Source organism: Macaca thibetana, unplaced genomic scaffold (genome assembly GCF_024542745.1).
Source record: "Macaca thibetana thibetana isolate TM-01 unplaced genomic scaffold, ASM2454274v1 unplaced_scaffolds27, whole genome shotgun sequence".
Classification (NCBI taxonomy): Eukaryota; Metazoa; Chordata; class Mammalia; order Primates; family Cercopithecidae; genus Macaca; species Macaca thibetana.
This window is the reverse complement of record NW_026088816.1, coordinates 1-24994: the sequence shown is the minus strand read 5'-3', so window position 1 is coordinate 24994 and position 24994 is coordinate 1. Positions and strand designations below refer to the sequence as shown.

At 54.2% G+C, this 24994-nt stretch overlaps 1 pseudogene; it reads right to left on the bottom strand.

Moving 5' to 3' along the window:
- Positions 1-2049: 2049 nt before the first annotated feature.
- LOC126947259 (SH3 domain and tetratricopeptide repeat-containing protein 1-like) lies at positions 2050-18291 on the bottom strand (annotated as a pseudogene).
- Positions 18292-24994: the final 6703 nt, after the last annotated feature.

Sequence of the window (24994 nt, the reverse complement as noted above, 5' to 3'; positions counted from 1 at the left end):
ACTTGTTTCTTCTGTGCTAAGAATGAGCCAGATTTATTATTACTCTTTCCCCCCAACCCTTTGCTAGCTTGGCTTTATGTCGGTCATACTGGCCAGAACAGGGTAAATTTTTAGCTTCTCTGCCTTAGGGAGAGCCTGTCTTTATTGATTGAAAGTGAGATGATATATCCAGTCCTTGGGGTCCTGTTTCTATGCCACCTAGACTAGGGGAGCGTTAGCACCATTTCTGTGGAGCCGGCCTCTCCTGCCTGCGTTGACGAGCGAGGCTGCAGGGCCAGCTGTGGGATCCTGCAGGAAGGGGTTTGAGTGCCTGGTACCTACGAGCTCTGGGACAGAGCCGTGCCCACTGGGGGCCGCTGCCTGGAACCATAGCCTTCCTGGTGAGATGAGAGGTTCTTTAGAGAGCTGAAATCATGCCCTCCTCGGCAGCAGGCAGCTTCACCAACATGTGCTGTGGGGGGAGTGGATTCTGCCGGTCATGGGCGTGGTGCTGACACCCGCATGGTGGCCCCTCCAGTCCCTGATAAGCTGATCCACCTCTATGGTCAGGTAGTTCCACAGGCCTTTGCTGCAGAGAGGGTCCTCACTCAGCTGCAGACGGGATGGCGGCCACCTTGGCACGTTGGGGTCACGTCAGTGGCTTGGCCGCCTGGCGCCTCCTGGAGAGCAGCCGCTGGCCTTTACCTTAGATGTTCACATCCAAAAGGGCTCCAGAGTTTGTGGTGAAAACTCCCAGCCCTGTTGAAGACTCCTTAGTTCAGCGTGGCACAGAACCTCGGAAAACAGTAGTTCTGCTCCGGGTTCTTCCTTCAGAACTGAGTTCCAGTGCAGGGAAGGGAGCAGAGGGGCCGTGAGGTCAGCTGAAGCCTCGTGTGCCTCCCACTCGAGCTGAGGGCCATCTCTCTCCTGGGCTTTTCCCTGTTGCGTTCCCTAGTGCTATGCTGGCCTTGCCGAGGCTGGCCCCGGCTCGTTTCCTGGACTTCCTTGGGCCCCACGCTTGACTCCTGTTCGTTGAATGCCATTAGGGTCCGGTCATCGCTGGCTTCACTCTCCTTCAGCACCTTGTAGATGTCCACACGTGCTTCCACCCTCGCACCCCGCACGTGGTGCAGCATTACCCCGGCCAGCCAATTTTTTGGTCAGACACTGTTTATCAGGCCGTCATAGGAGATTTCATAGAAAGGCCACAGGTCGAAGAGGCTATTACTCCCAATATCGCAGGGGCCGTGGCTCTACACCCCTCCTGTGATATTGTTAATATCCTAGGGAAGAGAGGATTATACTACACCCAATATCGCAGGGGGTGTACCCCCACCCAGTGATATTGTTCTTAATGTAATCCACCCCCCACCACCAGGGATATCGTTCTTAATATCCAGGGGAAGACAGGATAACATTATGCCCAATATTGCAGGGCAGTGTACACACCCTCTGTGATGATGTTCCTAGTATCCAAAGGTAGAGACGATGATATTACTGGCCATATCGCAGGGGGTGTACACCCTTCTGGGATGTTGTTTTTGACATTCAGTGGGGGAGAGGATAACATTAATCCCAATATCGCAGAAGGTGTACAGACCCCTGTGATGTAGTTCCTACTGTACAGGAGAAAGAATATTGCTCTCAGTATCACAGGGGGTGTAACCACACTGCCCCCCGAATATTGTTCCTAATATGCAGCGGAGTGGAGGCTGATAGTACTCCCAATATCCCAGAAGGTGCACACACACCTGTGATAGAGTTCCTAATATCCAGCGGGAAAGAGGCTGATTTTACTTTCGATATCGCAGTGGGTGTACACCGCCCCCAACCCTGGGGCATCGTTCCTAATATCCAGGCGGGAAGAAGATGACACGGCTGACAATATCGAAGGGGGTGGACAATTCTTCTGTGATATGGTTCCTCTTATCCAGGGGGTGAGTGGACGATATTACTCCCAATAAAGTAGGAACCTTACAGCCACCCTGGGATTTTGTCCTTAATATCCACAGGGGGGAGGTGATATTACTACCAATATTACAAGGGGTGTACACCCCTCCTGTGATACTGTTTCTTATATCCAGGAAAGGAGAAGATGGCGTTACTACCAATATTGAAGAGATGTACAACCCCCATGGGATATTGTTCTAAAGATACAGGTTGAAAGAGGTTGAGATTCCATCCAATATAACAAGGGGTGTACACCCCGCCTGTGGTATATGCATCGTAAAACCTAGAAGAGAGAATGACATTGCTTCCAAAAACACGGTGTGTACACCCACCCTGTGATATTGTTCCTGTCATCTAAAGGAAGAGATGATGATGCTACTCCCACTACCAGAGAAGGTACACACCCCCCTGTGATACTGTTCCTCATAACTTGTGGGCGAGAGCATGATATTACTTCCAATATGACAGTGGCTTGACAGCCAGTCTGTGACATTGGTTCTGCACACCAACTCCGTGCCCCTCGTTTCCCATGCGTTCTCTCCTCACTGTTGGAACCTCGGGGGAGGCTTTGTCTTTGGTTACAGATGAAGAGATGAAGGGTCTGAGAGGTTAAGTAAGTTACTGGAAAGGGGTCCCGATCCAGACCCCAAGAGAGGGTTCTTGGATCTCACAGAAGAAAGAATTCGGGGCAAGTTCATAAAGTGAAAGCAAGTTTATTAGGAAAGAAAAGAATTAAAAGCATGGCTACTCTGGCCGGGCGCAGTGGCTTACTCCTGTAATCCCATAACTTTGGGATGCCGAGGCAGGTGGATCATCTGAGGTGAGAACTTCGAGACCAGCCTGGTCCAACATGGCAAAACCCTGTCTCCACTAAAATACAAAAGATTAGCTGGGTGTGGTGGCAGGTGCTTGTAGTCCCAGCTACTAGGAAGGCTGAGGCAGGAGAATCGCTTGAACCCAGGAGGCGGAGGTGGTAGTAAGCCAAGATCACGCCACTGCATTCCAGTCTGGGCAACCTCCAAAAAAAAAAAAAAAAAAAAAAAAAAAAAAAAAAAAAGAATGGCTGCTCCATAGGCAGAGTGGCCCCAAAGGCTGCTGGTTGCCCATTTTCATGGTTATTTCTTGATCATACGCTAAACAAGGGTTGGACTATTCATGAGTGTTCCAGGAAAGGGGTTCCAGTAATTCCCAGAACTGAGAGTTTCTGTCCTTTCCTTTTTAGACCATGTAGGGTAACCTCCAGATGTTGCCATGGCATCTGTAAACTGATGGCGCTGGTGGGAGTGTCTTTTAGCAGCTAATGCATTATAATTAACACATAATGAGCCATGAGGACAATCAGAGGTCACTCTCGTGGTCATCTTGGGTTTGGTGGGCTTTGGCTGGCTTCTGTACTGCAACCTGCTTTATCAGCAAGGTCTTTATAACCTGTATCTTGTGCCGACCTCCTATCTCATCCTGTGACTAAGAATGCCTAGCCTCCTGGAAATGCGGCCCAGCAGGTCTCAGCCTCCCTTTACCCAGCCCCCATTCAAGATGGAGTTGCTCTGGTTCACGTGCCTCTGACAAGTTGGCGTGGGTTGAATGTTCTCTAGTGTGTGGTTGTTGGAGCTGTTCCTAGGAGTAAGAAGTATTGTCAGTAGGAAATAGGCCTCTATTAGCCCTGGAGCTGGCAGTCTGCCCCAGTAGGTCGACCTCATTTTAGTGGTGACCAAACTGGGGCTCAGAGAAATCAACTCCCTCACCCCGCACCCCCAGACTGAGTGGTGGGCTGGGGTTTGAATGTGGGGCTTGAAGACCCATCATCTCCTCTGGTCCCCCAGTCTCTGCTGCCCAAGAGGAACAGGATCCCAGGATCCAGGCCCCTCATGGCACTAGCCACGGTGGGTGGAGATGGGGAGGCACAGTTCCAAAGTCCCCCAGACTCTGAGGCGGGTCAGGGGCCGAGAGCAACCCGGACCTGCGGACCCCACCCTGAGAAGAATGGCTGCAGGCTCGGCCCAGCGGGCAGGAGGTCTGTGTCCTCAGTAAACGTGACGGCGCTTCCCGCTGCTCCAGCCAGGCCGAGCCGTCTTCATGTTTCCAATCATGCGGCCTCCAATTCCCAAGATCAACCCACAGAGACAGCGATCTGGGGTCAACAGGAATGAGGCTTGTCAGCAGATCTGACCCACTGCTTCCCGCCAGCCCCGCGGCAGGTTCTGGAAAGCTCTCTGCTGCCCCCTGGTGGGGAGGCTCCGGGCAGGGCTCTGGCTCTCCCAGAACCTCCAGGCTCTGTCACCTCTGCTGGGTGGAAAACCAAACCAGGACTGAAGCAGCAGATGGGTGCCTGATTCCTTCTCAGAGCTCCGCCCACTGGCAAGTCTCTCTCCGGGCCTCAGTTTCCCCTTTCATTAAACGAGGGGCTTGGGGGATACCAAGGAGGGGTAACTGCTTAGTGAGGATGGGAGGTTTCTTCTGGGGAGATGAAAACATTTTGAAACTAGATGGCGTGAGTGGTTGCACAGGACTGTGAATGCACAAATGCCACCACATGATTTGGCGTTGAAATAGTTAATCACATGCGATGTGAATGTCACCTCATTTAAAGTGTTTAAAAGAGGGGCCTGGGAGAGTACAGTGTGTGTGAGAATCACGTGGAACACCCACAGTCTCTGAACCTCGGTTTCCTTGCTGTAAACTGGCAAAGAGACCGTGTGAGCCGTGTTCCCTGGGGCCAAGAGATTCCAAGAAGGAAAACCTGGATTCCTGGGACTGGGATGAGGGCCGGGGGCCGGAAGAGGAGGGGTATGTGGGGACGGCTTGGGGGGCAGCCCAGATAAGGCTTTCAACACTGGGCAGCAGCGTCTACATAGGCAGTCTGTGTAGATCCCTGCATCTCACTTCCCGCAGGGCTGATCAGTGGCCAAAGGTGGGACTGGCCAGGCTCGGCCCAGCCAAGTCTGGGAGCAGAGGACACTGAGTGAGGGATCCCCGGGGCCACCCTCACGGGCCTGTGGCTCTCCTGACACCACAAGAGAGGATCAGGAGCTGACCTTGGGTCCTAATGGGGGACACCTTCCTGGCAGCAGGCTGGCAGGGTGGTGTGTTGGTCAGTGTACTGGGCTCTGTCTCCGCCCCTACCTGCTGTGTGACGGTGGGCCAGACACTTAACCTCTCTGTGCCTCTGTTTCTTCAATGGTGAACAGGGGCACTAGCAGCCCCCACATCCGGGCACAGTGGCCTGAAGGTTAAAGGCAAGGGTGGCATGAGACCTACAGCAAAAGCTCTGAGCAGGGAGCTGCCCAGAGAGTTCACCATCTCCCTTCTGGCCACCAAGGAAACCGAGGCTCATGGTGACCTGGCCCAGGTGTGTTGGACTCAGGGTCCTTCCCATCCCCAAGATCAGAGGGCTGCCACCAGGGAAGGAGCTGGCCCCTAGTAGACACACCCCAGGAAGCACACAGGGAAGGATGCCCCGGGGACTTCGGTAGGTTATTGCAAAAAAAAAAAAAAAAAAAAAAAAAACTTTATTGCTATTTGACCCCTGCTTTCATGCCTCCATTTCCCAGAAAATGAGCCACGGGAGGCAGGAGACCACCCTCCTTGCACAAAACCCACTCCCTCAGATGCTGTCCTCAGCGAGGGTGGCTGGGGGCCAACCTAAGGGGGCCCACCCGCAGAGTGGCAGAGGAGGCAGGTTGACCCTGCGGACGTTGAGCTCTGTGGCGAAGGTCCTGGCCTTCTGGTAGAAGAAGAGCGACTTCTCGCGGTCCAGGAGAAAGTTGTGGTAGATGGTGGCCAGCCGTGTGTAGATCTTCAGCTGTGCCTCCTTGTTGCCCAGGTCCACAGTGGCTGCCAGTGCCAGCTTGGTAGTACCTGGCTGCATCAAACGGGTCCTGAAGGGGACAGGCCATGGTCAGCAAAAGGGGGACTCAGAGCTGTCTTCCCAGAGGCCGTTCCTGTCTCCGGGTCCTTCCATATGTCCAGCCAATCCTGGCTCACCCCATGAGCCCTGAAGCCTGTGACACTGCTGTGGTCTCAGCTGCAGGAGGTGGGGATGACCCTGACACCCCTGGAATACTTCCTGACTGTCCCTACGCCCCCACTCACATGAAGCCTCCTGCCCCAGTCCCACCCTCTCTGCAGGCAGTGGCTGCTTTCCCCATGGGCTGAGGTCAGGGCCGATCCTGCCTGCTCTGAGAGTTCCATGCAGGACCCATGGCTCCAAGCCCCAGCAGGGGCACAGCGTTGAGTGACCCAGGCTCCCCTCTGGCCCCTGTCCTTGCTGACCATTTCCAGGCCCTCCAAGGGCCAGGCCAGGTACACAACCATCTCCCAGGTGTCCTCTCTGGCAATGTTCCCTGAAATATTGACGGAGTGTGACTCCCCAGACATCCACTCCTGTTTTCAATGCATCTTTGGCTCAAACTCACCATCCCTGGGTTGGCCTCCCATACCTCCTCCTTGACCGTCCCATCCCCCACCCGGCTTCTCCCCAGGTGCCGCCTCCACATGGGGGTCACCCAAGGGACCTAAGACTCGTGCCTGGCCTGTCCCCCTTTACCATCTCAAGATGGCTCCCAGGGCCAAGGACAAAGTCCAAGATGCAGCAGTCCATTCCCTGACTGCCCCGCCCCACACACGGAGCAGGGGCGTGAGAAGGCCCTGAGTCACCGCCCAGCCGAACACTGGACTCTGTGCTGGGTGTATGGCTGAGCCTAACATCCTTGCTCCCAGGCTGAGGGACCTGGGAGTGAACACTGACCATACAGGGTGGCCCGGGCTGTGGTAGAGGGAAGCCCAGAAGCCTGTGGGGGGCCCAGGAGGCCCCAGACTCAGCCAGGGGTGGGAGGCAAGGGCTTCCTGAAGGAGTGGGGGCATCCCAAGTAAACAGGAAGGAGCCAGCCAAAGCATATGTCTCTGCGTATGCGTGTGTGTGCGCCTGTGTGTGTCCTCCAGGAAGGAGTTGCTCAGTGCAGGCAGGCCTGTGTGTGTGTGTGTGTGTGTGTGTGCCTGAGTGTGCGTGTGCCTGTACATGTCAGTGTGCCTGTACATGTCAATGTGCCTGTAGTGTGTGCAGCAGCTAGTGAGTGGCAGGCTGAGCCAGGACACACCTAATCCACCCTATTCCAGGGCTCACTCTCATGTGTAGACTAAAGGGGACCCCATTTTAGAGGCAATCGGCAAGGATGCCCATTTACCCCTGCCTCTCCGCCAGCCTTCCAGGCCCCATCCAGCCCGGCTTTCTCTCCCACTCCTCTGGGCCCTGGGTCCAGAGCCTCCTATACAAGGAGGAGGGTGTGGCCTTGGAAAGACAGCCTCCCTTGGGAATTCCGAGGGGGCCTTCCTGTGGGAAGCTGGCCTGCGCTGACAGCATAGTCACGATGAGGCCCAGAGGGCTGTGCATGGGAAGGAGGTTGAAGGAGGCCTCTGCCCCTCGACCCCAACCGTGGACGTTGGCCTCTCAGGTACTACTTGGCCCTTTCCTTCCTCCTGGGCAGGCGGAGTGGGCGGCAGGCTTGACCAAGAGAGAGAAAGGCCCCTTCTGGGAGGCCCGTCCCCTGGATCCCAGGTGAGCCCCTGAGCAGTGAGCAGTGTCCCTCTGGGCCTGACACCTGGCACCTCCCTGTCTGGCTGGGACCTGGGAGGCCACCGTGACAGCTTCTGAGCACCAGGTGTCGCCAGCACTGGGCGGGGGCCTCCTGGGCAGCCCCAGGCCTGTGGTGGGGGATTCGGGGTGGGGTCTTAAGGCTGCCCCAGCTCCTCATGTTGTTCTAAGGTCCCCAAGATCTCAGTCCCTGGACTGGAGCGCCCTGGCCCCTCAGCCCATAAGGAGCACTGACGTGGTGCCAGTGCGATGCTGAGGAGGGGTGGGCACCTGCTGGCCAGAGGGGTGCAGACATCCCAGGTCTGAGTCTGCCAGTCCCAGCTCTCCACCCCTGCAGGGCTGGGGGCAGAGGGAGTACAGGTCCCAGCACCTTCCCTCGAGACAGACCCGACCCAGCAAGGCCTCAGTCTGGCTGGCTTGGGCCCCACCCCATTGCACCTGCCCTGCGCTGGGGTTTCCCTGTCTGTGAAGCACATGGTAAGACACTGGCCCCACCCCACCCTTCCTGGGTGATGTGAAGATTCAAGGTGTCTCGGGACTCCAGGAAGGAGTTGCTCGGTGCAGGCTGGCACCCTGGGCAGGCTTCCTAGAGGAGGCGCTGGGATTTGGGTTGGATCTTGCAACGTGGATTCAACATGAGGATGATGCCATCCTCCTAAATGTCCTCCTCCCGACCCTGTTTTTGTTAAATGCAACTTGACACTTGACTGTCAAGACTCAGCTTTGGTGTCACCTCCTCCAGGAGGGCCTCCCGACTACGATCCCCCTTTACCCAGAGGCCACCATTGCCCGCTCATGTGTCAGCCTCCTTGGCTGAGACTGAGTTCTTGGTGGGGCCTGGCCAGCTTGGGAGCTGGGTTGTATCTGCTAACCTTGCCGGCTCCTCCAGCCAGGTGCAGAGCTCCAGGGAGGCCACTGGGCCATTCCTAAGGAAGGCTGGAACCCAGGCCTCTGGGGTCTGGGTGGAGATCCCACTCCAAGGGGGCCGGGAACACCCCGAGCCCTGCCCCTCCCACCCACCTTCAGGTCGTAGATGATGTCGCCGAGCACCAGGTACACCTTCAGGTAGTAGAGGGTCTCCTGTCGAACTCCAGCGGCGAGTTGCAGAGCGACAGGGCCTTGAGGTAGAAGTGCTCCGCCAGCTCGCCGTCGCCCAGCCGGTGGTGCAGGGCGGCCAGCCGGTGGTAGGCCATGCACTCATTCAGCCAGTCCCCTGGGGTGCAGGCCAAAGGGGCAGGTGTGAGGACGTGGCTTCCTGGGGCAGGCAGGGCACAGGCCCCTTAGGAGCAGGTATGCAGACCCCGGGCAGCCCCTGGCTTGCCTCCAGGCACCTGCAGTCACCTGGGCAGCTCTGGCCAGTCCCTTCCGGGTTCCCAGACTCACTTTCCCATCTGCAAAGCAGAACTAATAAGGCCTGCCCCCGTCTACTGTGAGGCTTTGGCAAAGTCGGACTTGGATGGCCCAGCTCTGCCTACACATAGCCACCTGCCTTTGCTCACTGGTTTTAACCAGGGGAGCCCAAAAACCATGCAGTCCAGGTGCTCCCGGGCACCAGGGCTCCAGGCAACCCACAGACGTGACATCCGACTCTTGGGTGTGTCACGATCAGAGCCCCCTACCCTGGGGAGTCACTGCGTGCCTGAGCTCCAGGTCCCCCCACAGATGTGCAAACCCACCTCGGCTGTCTCCGATATCTTTCCCTTTTCAGGGCGAGTGCCGTGGAGCCTGCATTCAATGCATTCCCACACAGCTGCACACCTACTGTGTACTGGGCCCGGAGCACAAGGCGCTGGGGCATGCGGCCTGCCCAGGGCTCCCTGTCTCTGGAGGAAGACAGACAACCCTGGCACAGCACCAGGGGATGCCCGACCTTAAAGGGCAGGCTGCTGGAAGGGGAACTGGGACTTCATCAGCCAGAGAGCTGTGTGCTTGATGAGGGTGGGAAGGGCACAAGAGAAAGGGAATATGCCATTCAGCCAGGCACAGGGGCCAACGAGATGCCTGGCATGTCTGGAAGGCAGAGGCCACACTGGGCAGCCCTTGTGGTCAGCAGCGGGAAGAGGCAGAGGAAGCAGAGCTCAGCCAGGCAGGGGGCTCTGCACCGCGTGAGAGACCTCGGGATGTGCCCCACGGCCAGACGGGGAAGCCAGCTGGGCAGATGTGCCTGCCTGGGCAGAAGACCAGGAAAATCTGGCAGGTGTTTCAGCTCCTGCCCTGAAGACCTGGAGGCTGGGCTCTGGCAAAGTGTGGGTCCTGGCAGGGTGGGGGCCCAGGGGACTTACCCAGAGTGATGCTGAGTGCTAGGGCCATGTGGGCAAACTCCAAGCCCTCCTGGGGTTCCTCCAGCGTGGCCAGCAGTGCCACCAGCTTGTTGCACAGCCACAGCTCCGCCTTGCAGTTGCCCGTAGTCACTGCCGGGGCAGGGCCCGGTCCTACCACACAGGCAGGTGGGGTCAGGCTTCCCGCAGCACCCACCTTGCCCAGCGCCCCCCTCAGAGCCCGAACATGTGCTTGGAGCTTCCCACGCCCCAGCTACCCCTGGATCTCGACGCAGCTCTGTGCTCTCAGATAAAGCACAATTCAAACACCCAAGTTGGGGGCTGAAGAGTCACCCGAGGCCCATCCAGCTACACCCGGCAGCCTCAGACCCAGCCTCTCCCACTTGGGCACCGGGGGTCTGACTGGGGGGAGCCAGCACTCCTCTCTAAAAACATATTTTTATCTGTGCCCAGGGCTGAGCCACACCGTGAGCTCAGAGGAAAGGGAGAAGCCGTCCCCGCTTTGGGATGCATGCAGTCCTGGACCTCCCACTGACATGCTGTGTCCTTTGACATGTCCCTGTGCCTCTCTGAGCCTCAGTTTCCTCATCTGTAAGATGGGGACAGGACTTCCTGCTCATGGTTGCTTGAGAGCATCAGGTGCAAGGGTAAGGCCATTGCCATGTCCAGGCCCCAAGCATTTGTCCCAGGCACAGTATCATTCCCGGTGAGACCACTAGGAAACCAAGCATGTGCATGGGTGGCCCTGCCTCCAGGTGCGAGGCCTCTGCCCTGCCACACCTGTGCCTCAGCCCTCCAGGTGCCCCCCTGAGGCTCACCCACATCAGCCCACAGGCCAGCTCACCCGGTAGAAGGACGCGGCTTTCTCCCGCTCCCAGGCCCCATTGAAAAATATGTCTCCAGCTGCCTCAAACAGCTCCAGCCCCAGGTTGGGGTCGCCTGTGTACAGGGCCACATTCTGTGCCCCTGAAAGGAGGCAGAAGTTCCCTCAAGACCCACACCTGGCGAGGTGGCCACGCCCACCCTCGCCAGCCTCCTTCCTGTCACACACTGCAGGTACACCTGAGCATTTTTCAGACCCTGGGCATTAGGGCTGCCCCCACCACTGGCATGAGGACAATGAACTGATGAACCTCAGTGCCAGGAGGTGACTGAGCAGCTGCAGCCCGGGAGCCCGACACCTGTGAATCCTACCACCAGGGCTAGCCCTAGCCCACTCTCCCTGCATTCAAACCAGTCTCCATGGCCCCCAGATTGCTGGGAGCCCATCCCCTGGCTCCTTTCTGCATTGCCACATCCCTGCCACAGCTCCGGACTGCACACCAACAGTGTTTGTGGGTGGGCCTGGTCCCCTCTTGGCCATGAGCTCTTGATCCCTCTCCTCAGCTCAAGGAGGTATACAGCAGGTGCTCAATGATGAAAGCTTCACCAGGTTCATGGGCTTCACAAGTTGTTCCAGATCACACTGTTTGGGAAAGCCTCTGAAAACAGCCGCTACGATAGATGCATTTTGTAAGGAGATGTGCCACGTGTCGCCTGGAGCAGGTTCTTCTGTGTGTTAACTGAGTGGCCACATTATTTGAGCATGTGCTGTACACCAGCAGGTGCTGGGCACTGTGAGGGGCCCCGCCTCTGCCCTCAGGGAGAAGATGCTGGCCATTGGGGGAGGATATGAGGGAACCAGTTGGACAGAGGGAAAAGGCATACAACAGATGCTCAGCAGTGGCTTAGGAATGAGTGGATGGATGGATGAATGGATCAATAGATGTATAGACATGGATGGATGCTTGGATGGATGGATGGATGGATGAATGGGTGGGTGGTTAGAATGATGTGTGTATGTATGGGTAGGTAGACAATGTATGGATGGGTGGAGGGTAGATGATGTATGTACATATGGATGGATAGATGGGTGGATAGACCAATGGGTAAATGGACATATGATAAACAGGGATGTATTAATAGGTAGAAGATGGATGGATGGAGGGGGATGGATATTAATAGGTAGATGGATGGAAGGATTAACAGGGAATGGATGGATGGAATGGAAAAAATGGAAGGATGAACAGGAGGTGAATGGATGATGGATGGACAGGTGAACAGAAGGATGGATAGAAGGATGAACAGAAGGATGGAACAGGGGATGGATGATGGATGGACCCACAGGTGGATGGGTAGATGATGGAAGGATGGATGGATGAACAGGTAAACATGATGGACGGATGAATGGATGGGTGGATGGACACGTGAATGGATGGATAGACGGGTGAATAGATGGGATGATGATGGATGGATGATGAATGGACAGATGGATGGATGGATGGATGAATGGATGGACAGACAGACAGTGAACAGCACAGGGGCCCTCCTGCAGCCCTTGCCACTCACCTGGATGTACAGGTCCACCAGCTCGCTCTGCTGCTGGATGTAATAGATCTTCCCTGCTTGCAGCCAGGCATGTGCCGCCAACTCTTTCTTCTGGAGGTCAATGAAAATCCCCAGACTTCATTTGGTGTAGTCCAGAGCGGATTTGTAGGCCCTGGAATCAGACACAGGTGTCAGAACAAGGGCTCTCATCCTCCTGGAACCAGTCTGCCTCCTCCCGTGGGTCTGGTGACAGATGAATCTGGAATGTGGGGACTGGGAATGGCCCCCTTGTGTGTGCAGTGTTCTGCCCTTCCCAGGCTGCTGGGAGGGCCAGGGTGAACACACACGGCATGGAAAAGATGAAGGACATCCTTCTGAGGGAATCGAGCATCATGCTGCCCTGTGGCAGGAGGAGTGTGCTAGTCCATCTCCCCTGCCTCCCAGACATGGCCTGTGTCTTCTCCAGACGCACCAGGAGACGTTAGTATTCAGAGGCTATCTAGGCCGATGGTTCTCAAGATGTGCAGGCATCGCAGTCACCCCGAGGCCTGTCCGTATAGCTTGCTGGCCCTGCCCCCAGACCTTCTGGCTCCACAGGCCTGGGCCAGGCCCTAGAACTCCCACTTGCCACAAGCTCCTAGGTGACATGGATGCTGCTCTGCTGGTCCAGGCACCATACTTTGAGAAGCATGGCTCTAGCACACTGGCCCATTTTCCTTCTGTGAACCTGAGGCCAAGACTGGAGCCAGTCTCCCAGGTCCCCATGGAATCTGGCTCCTTCCCTGCTCTCTCAGTAAGTCCGACAGTCGAGAGGGTGTGACTGCAGCAATGTCACCGGGCCCTGTGAGTGGGGTGGCCAGGGCCATGGTTACCCCACCAGGTCAGGATGCTCGGGGGAAGCCAAGTGGGCCACATATGGGACGTGAGACCTTGAAACCCTGCCCCAGGGAAGCGGGTGCCACAACGGGCTCTGGCTGCTGTGGTCACATTTAAGGGGACAGATGAAGGCCAGGAGTGAAGACTCGGGGCAGGCAGAGGTCAGATGATGAAAGCCACCCTAGTAGGAAGAATAGCCCAGACTGCACGTACTGCCTCTGCTGGGGTTGAGATGACCTTTGGGGAGGTGTGCAGGCAGGGATGGGAAGACGTGTCACCCAACAAGAGAGGCTCAAGCTGGGACTCGGGCCATCCGCAGCCCTGGGACGACCCCAGGCCCAGCAGCTCAAAGAATCTGATGCCAAGAAACCAAATGATCCCAAGGACAGGGGCTGCTGGGGCCCTGGGCCAGCTTCCCTGTGCTCCCCCTCCCTGCCCTGCCCCCCCCCCCCCTCTTTGTGCCCCTCCCCGCAGTGGGGGCTTGGGCGCTGGGTTCCTGGAGGGTCTCCTTCTAGTCAGAGAATGCCCCTGGGGAAGAAGCCTGGGTCTGAACCCCCCACCCCTCCTTGGGCAGATGTGTGGGACCGGGGCCCCTTCACACGGTCCTCTCCAAAATCTCATCCCTCCTAGGGCCAGGAGTGGGTGACAGGCCTGTGCTGGGAAATGGGCAGATTTGGCCACAGCCCCTGGGGCTCTGGGCCAGGCCACAGGAGGCACCTCTGAGTGGTCTCACTATGCCATGACGTCCATCCTGGGAGGATGGACAAAGCGCTGCAAGGCAGAGGGGATCCACAACAGCATCCCTTGTCTTGGTCATTTCCCTAGACTCAACTTCCTCATCTATCCTATATCCTATTCCTGCGGCCTAGCTTTCGGACAGCCCTGCCCACCTACTGTCCGTTCACTGCTCAGTCTGCAGTGACTGTTCTATAGCACTCCATGGCTCCCCAGTGCTCTTGGGGAAAAGGCCAAGCCACAGCCTGAGGCCCCAGGCCCTGCTTAGCTCTCCAGAAGAGCTGCTCACCATCCAGCACCCAACCCACCCACTCCCAACTCTGCACCTCCCTGCGTAAGCCCGGCTCACTCAACCCTGCTCACACTCCCGCTCACTCACCACCATTCACCCACCGCCACTCATCCTCACTAGCTCACCCCTGGGCCTTCACACAGGCTACACCACCAGCCCCTCTCCCCTACCACCACCATCTATTACTTGACTAAATCCTCTCAACCCTCTGGTCCCACACTAAAGAGGCTTCCCTAACCCGGGGCCAAGTGCTGCCCCGCCATCACGCCACTCACCCTTTTGTGGCTTCTCTGGCCTGAAGCTCACATTCCCACGTTCAGCCCCTGCCACCCGAGGACCCCACAAGCCCCATTTGTGGGTGGGGCCTGGCCCACTCTGCACAACAAACTGCTTTTGCATGAACTGCTCTGCGGCTTTGGGCAATCACCTGCCCCGTGTCCTCTGTGAAGTGGGATGACAGGTGCACAGGCTGCCGCTATACCAAGCAGATAACATGGGCACAAGAACCGGCGTTCCAGGCCTGGCTCATGGAGGGGCCCCAAGTCCCAGCTCAGCAGAGCCTGCCTCCACCCCAGGGTTATGTCTAGGGATTCCCAGCATGCAGGACTTTCAGTGCTCAAGGCAGGATGGTCCCTGGGCAAACCGGAAGAGCTGGCTGCCCCAGTAGGGCACAGAGGGCCTGGCCCTGCATGGGAACGGCCTGTCTCCAGGGCGCTTGCCAACATCTGCTGTTGGCCATGACTCAGCACTTTCGATGGTGGAAAAACCATCACTTGTTTCTGAATCACAAACCCCAGGTGTGCCCTGACCCAGGTGGCCCGGAAGGTGCACAGGAGGAACTGGGGCACTCACTCTCCACGTGGCCCATCTCCACGGCGACCAGACGGGCCCACTCATAGTAGCCCTTGCCCTGCTGAGCCGGGCCCTGGTGGGTGCAGAGGTGGCCCAGCTGCAGGAGCACATGGGTGAAGTCCCGGCCACACTCTCCACAGGGCAGCCTCGAGAACAGCCTCATGGCCTCCAGGAGGTCGTGCTGGGCCAGCCTGCTGGCACCCCATGCAGCAGGCACGGGCCCCAAAGTTGGCCAGCACCACTGCCTGGTTCCTCCTCTGGCTGGCAGGTCCCAAGCCACCCGTAGGGCACGGTAGTAGCCCTCGGCTGCCTGCCTCGTCCGGCCCGTCCTCTTCAGAGCCACGGCCCCATGTTGGCAATCACGCCCTCCTGGTCCTCGCTGGCCACCACTGGACAGACTGCAGGATGTCCAGGCCACTGGGCTCTGCCCATGAAGCACGTGCAGCCAGGCCACGATGGCACGGACTCCGGCAACAGCACTGGCTTCCACCGCCTGCGTCATGAAGGTGATGGCCGGGCCGTGGTAGCCACGGTGGCTGTACAGCTGGGCCAGGCTGGCGTGGAGAAGGCCGCGCAGCGCCTGGCCTGTGCCCGGGGTTAGGGAGGCCAGCGCTCGCCTGAGGTAGTGGGAAGTCTGGGTGGGGAGGCTGTGGGGCTGGAGGACGTTCTGGAGCACCAGGTTCACGCTCCTCAGCGAGTCCTGTGCCCTCAATGAGGCCACCTTGACACAGCTCAGCACCAGGTGGGGCAGGCACTTGCAGCTGTAGATGTCAGCTAGGAGTAGGTGACAGTCTGAGAGCCACGCAGCCTCTGGGGCTCCCGAGTCCCTGTGCAAAAGCAGCAGCTGCTCTAGGAAGGGCAGGGCCTCCTCGGCTGCTTGAGGTGCACGTGGTGCCTGGCCAGCAGGAAGCAGGCCCGGGCCTCGGCCTGCAGGCTCTGGCCACCCACCGCCTGCCGCAGCACCAGCTGCAGGAGCTCTCCCTCCACCTCAGTGCTGCAGATGTGGCCAGGCGTCCCCAGGAGCAGGGCCATGGCTTTGGGAACCACCTGTGTACACTTCTCCCGGTTCTTCTGCTTCCAGTAAATGCTGGCCAGGTTGGCGTACACAGCCACCACCAGGAACAGGTCCCCAAAGCTGCCCTCCAGGGCCCCCGGTGCTTCCTCAAAGTACACCCAGGCCTGGGACAGCTTGAGCCTCCTGCTGCACAGCCGCCCCAGGAGGAAGCAGAGTCTGGCCAGGGCCGTGACGAGGCCAGCTTTCTTGGCCGCCCCTCGGGCCTGTGCCAGGCGCCCAGTCAGCTCCTCGTCGCTAAAGCTGCAGAACACGCTGCTCAGCCATGGCAGCGCCACGTCAGCTGGCCTTGTACCCGGGGGCGTTCAGGAACAGCAGCAGTGAGCTCAGGGCCTCTGGGTCCTCCCAGTCATCCTCAGCTTCCAAGCAGAAGGAGGGCTCCTCGGGGTCCTGCAAGCTCACGTTGCTGGATGCTGGCTCCTGGGGGCAGCCTGGGCAGGTCTTACATTGTTCCAGAACATTCTTCATCTTCCGCAGGGTCTCCTGTGGCTCCGGGCCCAGGCAAGGTGGAGGTATTTCTGCAAGTCACAGAAACACCTAGACAGATTAGAGTCCAGCAGTGAGTCCTTGGTCCACTGGGGAAAGGGTCCCCGCATCCCTGCCCCCTGTGTCCCTGGTGCAGCTTGCCATGAGCCCTTGAGAATTATGCGCAATGCAAACCCGGGGCCTGGAGCACGTAGGAACTCCGGCACTATGGGGACAGAACACGCAGGCCCGTGGCCCGACTCTCCTACAAAATCACCCTCCTGTCCTGCTTTGTCGCCCACCTGACAGCATGGTTTTAGGGCACTATGTCAGCTCAGTGATCCCTCAGAGATGCCTTTCCCTTTAGAAAGCAAGCCTAACTGGACCCATGTATATGCAGCACTACAACTACAAATGTAACTTTTGTCAGCATATCCGGCCCCCCGATGGGGTAAAGGAATCCATGAAATCCCCAACAGCCAATCAGCTATTGATCAGCTCAAAAGTTGCTATGCAAAATTGGTAAAGCCACCGACAGCACAGGACAGGGATGTTGTACCCATGTACCCAGCTCCGTGCAGGGAAACGGACCATCCCTGCAGGAAGGATGGGAAAGCTTCCAGGCCCCTGTGGCCACCTTCACCTTGGATGGTCTGAAAACCTGAAGCCCACAGTTCCTAAAGGGTTAACAAAGGCCAGGCTGCTCAAGCAGCCCGCTGGCTTCTGCTGGCTTCTTAGCCAAAGCCCCCTCCCAGAGGTGAGCAAACAAGCGCATTTCCTGTTGGAAAACCTGGGATGAAAGGAGGCATTACTGGGAAGGAAAAAACCTAGATTTAAACAGACTCTGTTTCAAGCTCACATGTAAAAAATATTTTCAATACAAACTGTCTCCTTATTCATCTGTAAAGCCTTGGAATTAAAAAAATAAATATATGATTTAGAGGCAAATGTCTGACTTGACTACACTAGATTAGCTAAGAAATCTCCCCCACCCGGCAGAGGCACACAGCCCCTCCCAGCCACTACCCTGGCCTCCGGGGCAGCTGGAGAGCCACGTGCCTTTGCTCCAGGACTTTGGCAGAGGGTGGAACCACCCCCTCCCCCCCGACAAACCTACAACAGCCTTCCCTTCCCCACTGGCTTCCCGGGCCTCCTCTGGGACCTTGTGCCTGCATCCCAAATGTACTGGGATGGATCCCATTCCCAGGGAACTTCCAAGGGCCCTTGGGGCGTCCACATCACCAGGCTGTCCACATGCGGACCCTGTGTGAGGGGAAGAGACAGAGCCGCAGAGGGGAGACGGGAGGGCCTCCCTGAATCAGCCCCTCAGGAAGGAGCAGACCCTTCAGGGACCTCAGTTGAGGCCCCTGCAACCTAAGACTCTGAATTCTGCTACCCACTGAGGGCAGTGTGGCCTCCCATCTCTGAGGCAGAGCACAGGGTGAAGCTGCAGCTTCTCCAGGTCATGAAGAAAGGAACCCACAGCTACATGTGGGCCCCAGCAGTGGAAAGGATGCCCCACCTCGGTCGGGGACCAGGCGGGGGTCAGCATGTTCATTGGAAGAAGTGTGGGACCCCACAGCCTCCAGTGCCAGAGTAGACGGGAGGTTCAGGCCCACCTCAGGCGACGTCCCCCAAGCCCCCAGCCCACACCACAGAGGGGTGACAGCCGCATCCAATGCCCACCGTACTCAGCTCTGTCCCCTCCCCCGGCATTACCCCAAGGCCCAGCTCATAACCAGAGGAAGCCTGAGCCACGGCAAAACCCACCTTGTTCCTGCGGCTGCTCGGTCTCAGCTTCCTCTACTGAGTCTGGCAAGGGAGAAAAGAGAAGCAATCAACACCCCCAGCCAGCACCTCTGGTCCCATGTCAGGTTGAGCTGGTGTCGGTGTTGCAGGGTGAGAGCATTGCAGGGTGCAGGGGTTGAAAGTCATATCATCCTCTTCCCTCCTGGATCATGGGAACAACATCACTGGGGGGTGTACACTTTCTGCGATATTGGGAGTAACATCGTCTTCTGTGCCTTGGAATATTAAGGACAATATCACGGGGGGGCGTGTACATCTTCTGCAATATTGGGAATAATATTATCCTCTCTCCCCCTGCATAATTCGGAAAGATATCACAGAGTGGGTGTTCACCTCCTGCGATATGGGGATTAATACCATCTTCTCCCCTTCCGGATATCAGGAAGAGTATCACACGGGGGTGTACAGTGTCTGCGATACTGGGAGTAATATCAACCTCTCAGCCTTGGAATATTAAGAAGAATATCACAGGGTGGATGTACACCCCCTGCCATATTGGGAGTAATATCAGCCTCTCCTCTCCATGGATATTAGGAACAATATCCCAGGCTGGGTGTACGCCTCCTGCTCTATGGGGAGTCATATCATCCTCTCCCTTCCAGGATATTAATAACAATATCACAGGGCGGGTGAACACAGCCTGCGATACTGGAATTATTATCATCCTCTCCCCCTCCAGATACTAGGAACCATATCACAGAAGAGCTGTACCCTCCCTGCGATATTGGGAGTAATATCATACACTTCTTCCGTGAATATTAGGAGCAATATCACCGGGTGGCTGTCCATTCATTGCTATGTTGGGAGTCATGTCATACTCTACCCCCCTGGATATTAGGATCAGTGTCACAGGGTGAGTGTACACCTACTGCGATATTAAAACTAAGATCATGCTCTCTGTCCCTGGATATTAGGAACAACATCACAGGTAGGTGTACACCCCCTGCGTATTAGGAGCAATAATATGATTAATTAGTAAACATCAATGATCGATTTTAATAATTATCAGGCTGGTCTCGAACTCTTGACCTCAGGTGATCTGCCCGCCTCAGCCTCCCAAAGTGCTGGAATTACAGGCGTGAGCCACCGCGCCCAGGCCAACACTTCTTGACATCTCTTTTTGGACCTCAAATTTAGCATGCCCAAAATGCACTTTTGATTCCCCCTGCTATAACCCACTCCTCCCATAGTCTTCCCGATCCCAATAACAGCATCTCTAGCCTTCCAGTTACTCAGGCCAAAATCCTTGACATCATCCTTAAAACTTCTTTTTCTCTCTCTTGTCATCCAAGAGAGAGACTCTCCTTTCAAAATAAATGCCAGACCTAACCCCTTCTCACCTTCCTCATCATTTCCAACCACGTCCAGCCCTCATCATAGCGCTCTGGGTTACTGTAAAAGCCTCCCAATCGCCAGGCACAGTGGCTCACGCCTGTAATCCCAAGCACTTTGGTAGGCCAAGGCAGGTGGATCATCAGAGGTCAGGAGTTCAAGACCAGCCTGGCCAACATGGTGAAACCCCTCTACTAAAAATACAAAAAATTAGCCGAGCATGGTGGTGGGCGCCTGTAATCCCAGCTATTTGGGAGGCTGAAGCAGGAGAATCACTTGAACTCAGAAGGCAGAGGTTACAGTGAGCCGAGATCGTGCCATTGCACTCCAGCCTGGATGACAAGAGCGAAACTCCATCTCAGAAGGTTAAAAAAAAAAAAAAAAAAAGCCTCCCAACCCACCTCTCTCCTTCCGCCTTTCACCCTGCCCTGCATTCTACCTTCCACTCTCAAACATTTCAGAAAAAAAAAAAATTATATCCACAGAGAGAGAAAAAGAAAGTACAAATGGGGTGAAATGTTTGGGGAATCTGAGGGAAGAGTATACGGGAATTCTCTGTACTATTTTTGCAACTTTTCCATAAGTCTGGATTATTTCGAATTCAAGAGTTAAACAAAGAAAAAAAAAAAAAAAAAAAACTATCTCCCTTTGTGAATCCATCCTGTCTTTCCCCTGGCAACTTAAGGACGCTCTCAACTAACACATCTATTTTTTCATGAACACTAAAAGAACCCTTGCCTAGTTTTGACTTTCTGTGCTTGGCAGTAGAAGTGTGTGTGTGTGTGTGTGTGTGTGTGTGTGTGTATATGTGTCATATATATGTGTGTGTAGTATATATGTGTGTGTGTGTGTGTGTATATATAGAGAGAAGAATATATATATGTGTAAGAGCGTACATATATATATATATATATATATATATATTATATATGCCTGTGGTAAATGTGTGTGTGTATATATAATATATATATGTGTGTGTGTTGTATATATATAATACATACCCCATAGCCTGTCCTTAACCAGTTCTAAACTTAGTGGGAAAAATACATACCTAAGCAGAGAATTTCAAAATAATATGATGAATATTTTGATAGAGGGATGTGTTGCTATGGAACACGCTGCTAAGACACAAAACCTCCTAGATGGGACAATGAATGAACGAAGTTTTGCACCTATAGGCACCCCCTCTGATATCCCCTCAAAACTTTTATAGTTATATGCATTTGCTTCCCCCAGGACCCCCGTTTCATAAGGGTTAGTCCTAGAGCCTAGCAAGTTCCTACTACAGCTGGCACACATATGCCATTCAAGAAACAGTGGCGGAGTGAATGACGAGTTAAGAACCATTTGTCAGCCAGTGCTCAGTAATACAACATGCACTGGTATGCAAATTATATTTTTGTTGAAAGCAAGGGCAGGATCACAAATTATCTTTCCAGAGAAAGCAAACCTCAAAAGCTTCTTTACCCTACTAAAGCACATTATAAGAAGCTCCCCTTATATAAAAGAAAACCTCCTCATTCGTTATCAATGGCATGTAAACCTAATAAGCCTCCGCCTCTGATGACATCTCTTCCATCCCCAGGGCTAGATAAAGGAGGTTCCGGAAACCCTGGTAGTTGTGAAGGTGGCTCCCAGCTCTGACAGTCTTGAACCCTGCGGGCGCGGAGGTCACACAGCAGAAGAACAACCGAGGGAAGCATCATCAGGCTTCGAATATGTTTGAACCAGAGACGGCAAATAGGCTGCAACCAACTGAAAACACCAGAGATTCATGGTGGCCACCTGAGGGGTTGTGCTCTTAAAAAACAAAAATAAAAAATAAAAATTAAAAAATTAAGAAAGGAAGGGGTCAAGAATCCATCAGGTCTGACTGAGACGTGTATCAGTGACTAACACCCCGTATGGCAAAAGTACTCCGGTGCGCTTTGGGTACTCACAGCTTCAGCAGTATTCAAAGGCGTGTGCTGCCCTAAGACTAAGCCACGGGAATACCCCCAGCAACACTGCCAGGAGAAACGTCTCACATGGATTTGGCTAGAAATACAGTTGTCTTTAACAAATTAACACTGAATAAATCCTGACTTATTAGAGCCTGCGAGAATGACATTCTCAATGATAACAGTTATCACTACAATCTCCAAACATCTGCGATCCTGCAAGGAGGAACTGTGACAGCGCAGGCCACATGTCCAGAATGCTTCCCAGACTGCCTGTTACAGAATAAAAGAAATGAAACCCCCCCCAAGAATGTCTTCACTCACATTTAGCCAGTTGTTCCTTTGTGTGCATCTCTGTGCTAAAATGGCCATTCTTCCCCACAGCCTGAAGTCATATGCTAAAATAAATGAGACTCACATGAAGCCAGAAACGTGCAGATGCGAGGAAACCAACACAAATGAAATGGGCTGGAGAGTGTGGCCAGGAGGATGGTACTTCCCAGGAAGCAATTACTTCATCTCTGCCCATGAAGCAGGCAGCTGTCACTGTCCCCCAGGCCCACGCCAGCCACTCGAAGTAGGTTCTAACCAAACTACCTCCAACAATCAACGTAAATACACCACACAATTGGCTTCTGAAAGGACACCTTGCAACCAACAAGAAACTGTTAGCACAACTTTGAAAAACTGTGCAACTAAAAACCTTGGAAAGGGATAAACACTGCCACATTTTGACTCAAATACTGTTACGTGGTAGCACTGCAATAATTCACTGAAACAAAAGAATGAATGAGGAATACGTTTATATAGGAATCAGAGGAAGCATGACTAATCATTTAAAGAAATAGGTCAAGAAACTGCTAGGTTCAAATGCTACCGTGAGACACTGTCAGGGCCTTAGGCAAATTCACTTCTCTTGGTCCTGTTTCTAGGTTCATCAAAAACCAGCTTTGGACTAGGGAATCTGTTGCTTCCCAAAGCCTTCCTTCTGTGATTCCAGCCCAGATTTTAGGACTGCTCTCCCACTTGGTATATGAAAGCACTTTCTATGTATAATAGCAAGAGTACATTTCTGTGTTGAATGCGGTTTGGGACCTACTCTATGAGGCAGAATATCATCATGTAACTTTAAGCATGACGACAAGGCGCACTCTAGATAAGGATAACACATAAGATGTGGCCATACACCTGTGCGTGCCTGGCAGGGAGATGGGGAAGTCTCATTTAATGAAGCCGGGGTGCCTGTTGCACCTGAACATCCTCAGTCCACGTCAAGTTCACAACGTCCTTCTGACATCAAACCACAGGTATCCCATACTTTTCCATACTTTCTACCCAAGATTAAAATATGCAGAGCACCGTGATAAAGACGCCTCCATCCCCAGCATGTTGGCTCTCGTTCTGTAGAATTACATACTTGAGGTACAAAATGATCACCAGGCTGCAGCGGCAAGCAAGACTGGGCTCCGTGGGGACAGCAGGCCCTGCAGCAGCCACCACTCCTGTCCCCACAGTCTGATGCAGCTGCAGAGAAGCTGTGGCTGAGGCCATTCACTTTGTGAGAGAACCACACAGGAGGGAAAAGGTAGGGAAGGTAGGGAAGAGGGCAATGTCAAGCTTCTGAGCCCAAGCCAAGCCATCGCATCCCCTGTGACTTGCACGTATATGCCCCAGATGGCCTGAAGTAACTGAAGAATCACAAAAGAAGTGCAAATGCCCTGTCCCACCTTAACTGATGACATTCTACCACAAAAGAAGTGAAAATGGCCGGTCCTTGCCTTAAGGGATTATATTATCTTGTGAAATTCCTTTTCCTGGCTCATCCTGGCTCAAAAAGCTCCCCCACTGAGCACCTTGTGACCCCCCCCCACTCCTGCCCGCCAGAGAAAACCCCCCTTTGACTGTAATTTTCCTTTACCTACCCAAAGCCTATAAAAGGGCCCCACCCTTATCTCCCTTCGCTGACTCTCTTTTTCGGACTCAGCCCGCCTGCACCCAGGTGATTAAAAAGCTTTATTGCTCACACAAAGCCTGTTTGGTGGTCTCTTCACACGGACGCGCATGACAGGCAGGTGCAGAGCCAGGGAAGGACCTGTGATGAGAACAGAAAGGAATGCGTCTCCCTGTACACACACTCGGATTTTATGACAATGTGGGCAGGGGGCTGAACTGGATGCCTGAGAACATTCCTCCAAGTTCTTTTGCTGATTTTCTAAATATTGGTGTAAAATCTGAACTCAGACAAAATTTTTTTTAAATCGCTTCAATCAACATCTTTGTCTGGTGCTCAGCATCATGTCTACATGATCATCTAGAAAACCAACTTCTGTTCTAAGGCTCACATCTTCCTATAAAGTCCCAGGGATTTTACAAGGGAATGCACCTCTCATTCGCATCAAGAACACACACAACTACCATTAAAGAAATGCTTAATTTGCTTACATAATTTTTTAAACACCCAGATTTGAAATACAATAGAGAAGACAACTTTTTGATAGCTCTGCTTTCCAACTGCGAACTGCGGGTGGAGAAAATAACCTGCCATGATTTCTAACCAGTCAACAACCTGTCTTCCCTGGCTGCAGTAGGAGCAATCTTTCTGAGCTCAGGATGAAAAAGAACCCAGCTGGTTAGGGGACAGATAATCATCAGTTCTCAGCGGGCTTCCCGGGTCCCAAATCCCCATGTGATACGTGGAAGTAAAAAGCTATCAATGACCAAGCATCTGAACTCTTATCCCACCTCGCCATCTGCTTCTCCTGCCATGCAAATTTAAAATTAATAAGCCTGCTATTAGAGAACAGAGTTGGTGCTGCATCTGTCTTCCTAAAATTATGGATAATTACCAGCCCACAATGGCTTCTAATCAGATTTGAGTAGTCCCTTAGACAGGAAGCTAAAGTGCCTCAGCCCTAAACTGAGAAGAAAACAGAAACTGGAATGCTCTAGGTTTGATTTTTTCCCCCTTGTTCTAAAGTTGCTGTTCCCGAATCTCCTTCTACTGTCTTGTTTATAAAATGTATGAGAAACAGGGAAATTTAAAGACATGATAGAAATGGCCACTTTTTCTAGGTACAAACTTTGTGAACATTATTTTTAGCTGCTGGGCTTTTTCTCCACAAACTGTGAGCCTGGAGTACATTTTCTCCCTCGTGGTTACACATTCAGAGTCAGGGAAGGTGGCTTTAGCAGTAAAGAGGGGAGTGCAGTGAGAAGTGACCGGACACTGAGAAGGGCAGACAGGGACTCTACCTCGGTGGCCTGCAGCATTCCTGGGCCTCGGCCTTTACTTTTCTATCTGTACAAGGGATCTAAAGGCCCGTGATTCTAGGCCACGACAGCTCTTCATACACACATACACAAACATCACACGCCTATGTGAAAAGCTGTGACACTTGGCTGATTTCCTGAAGAAGTTATCTTGTATCATTTCTACTCAAGTACTCCACCTCCTTC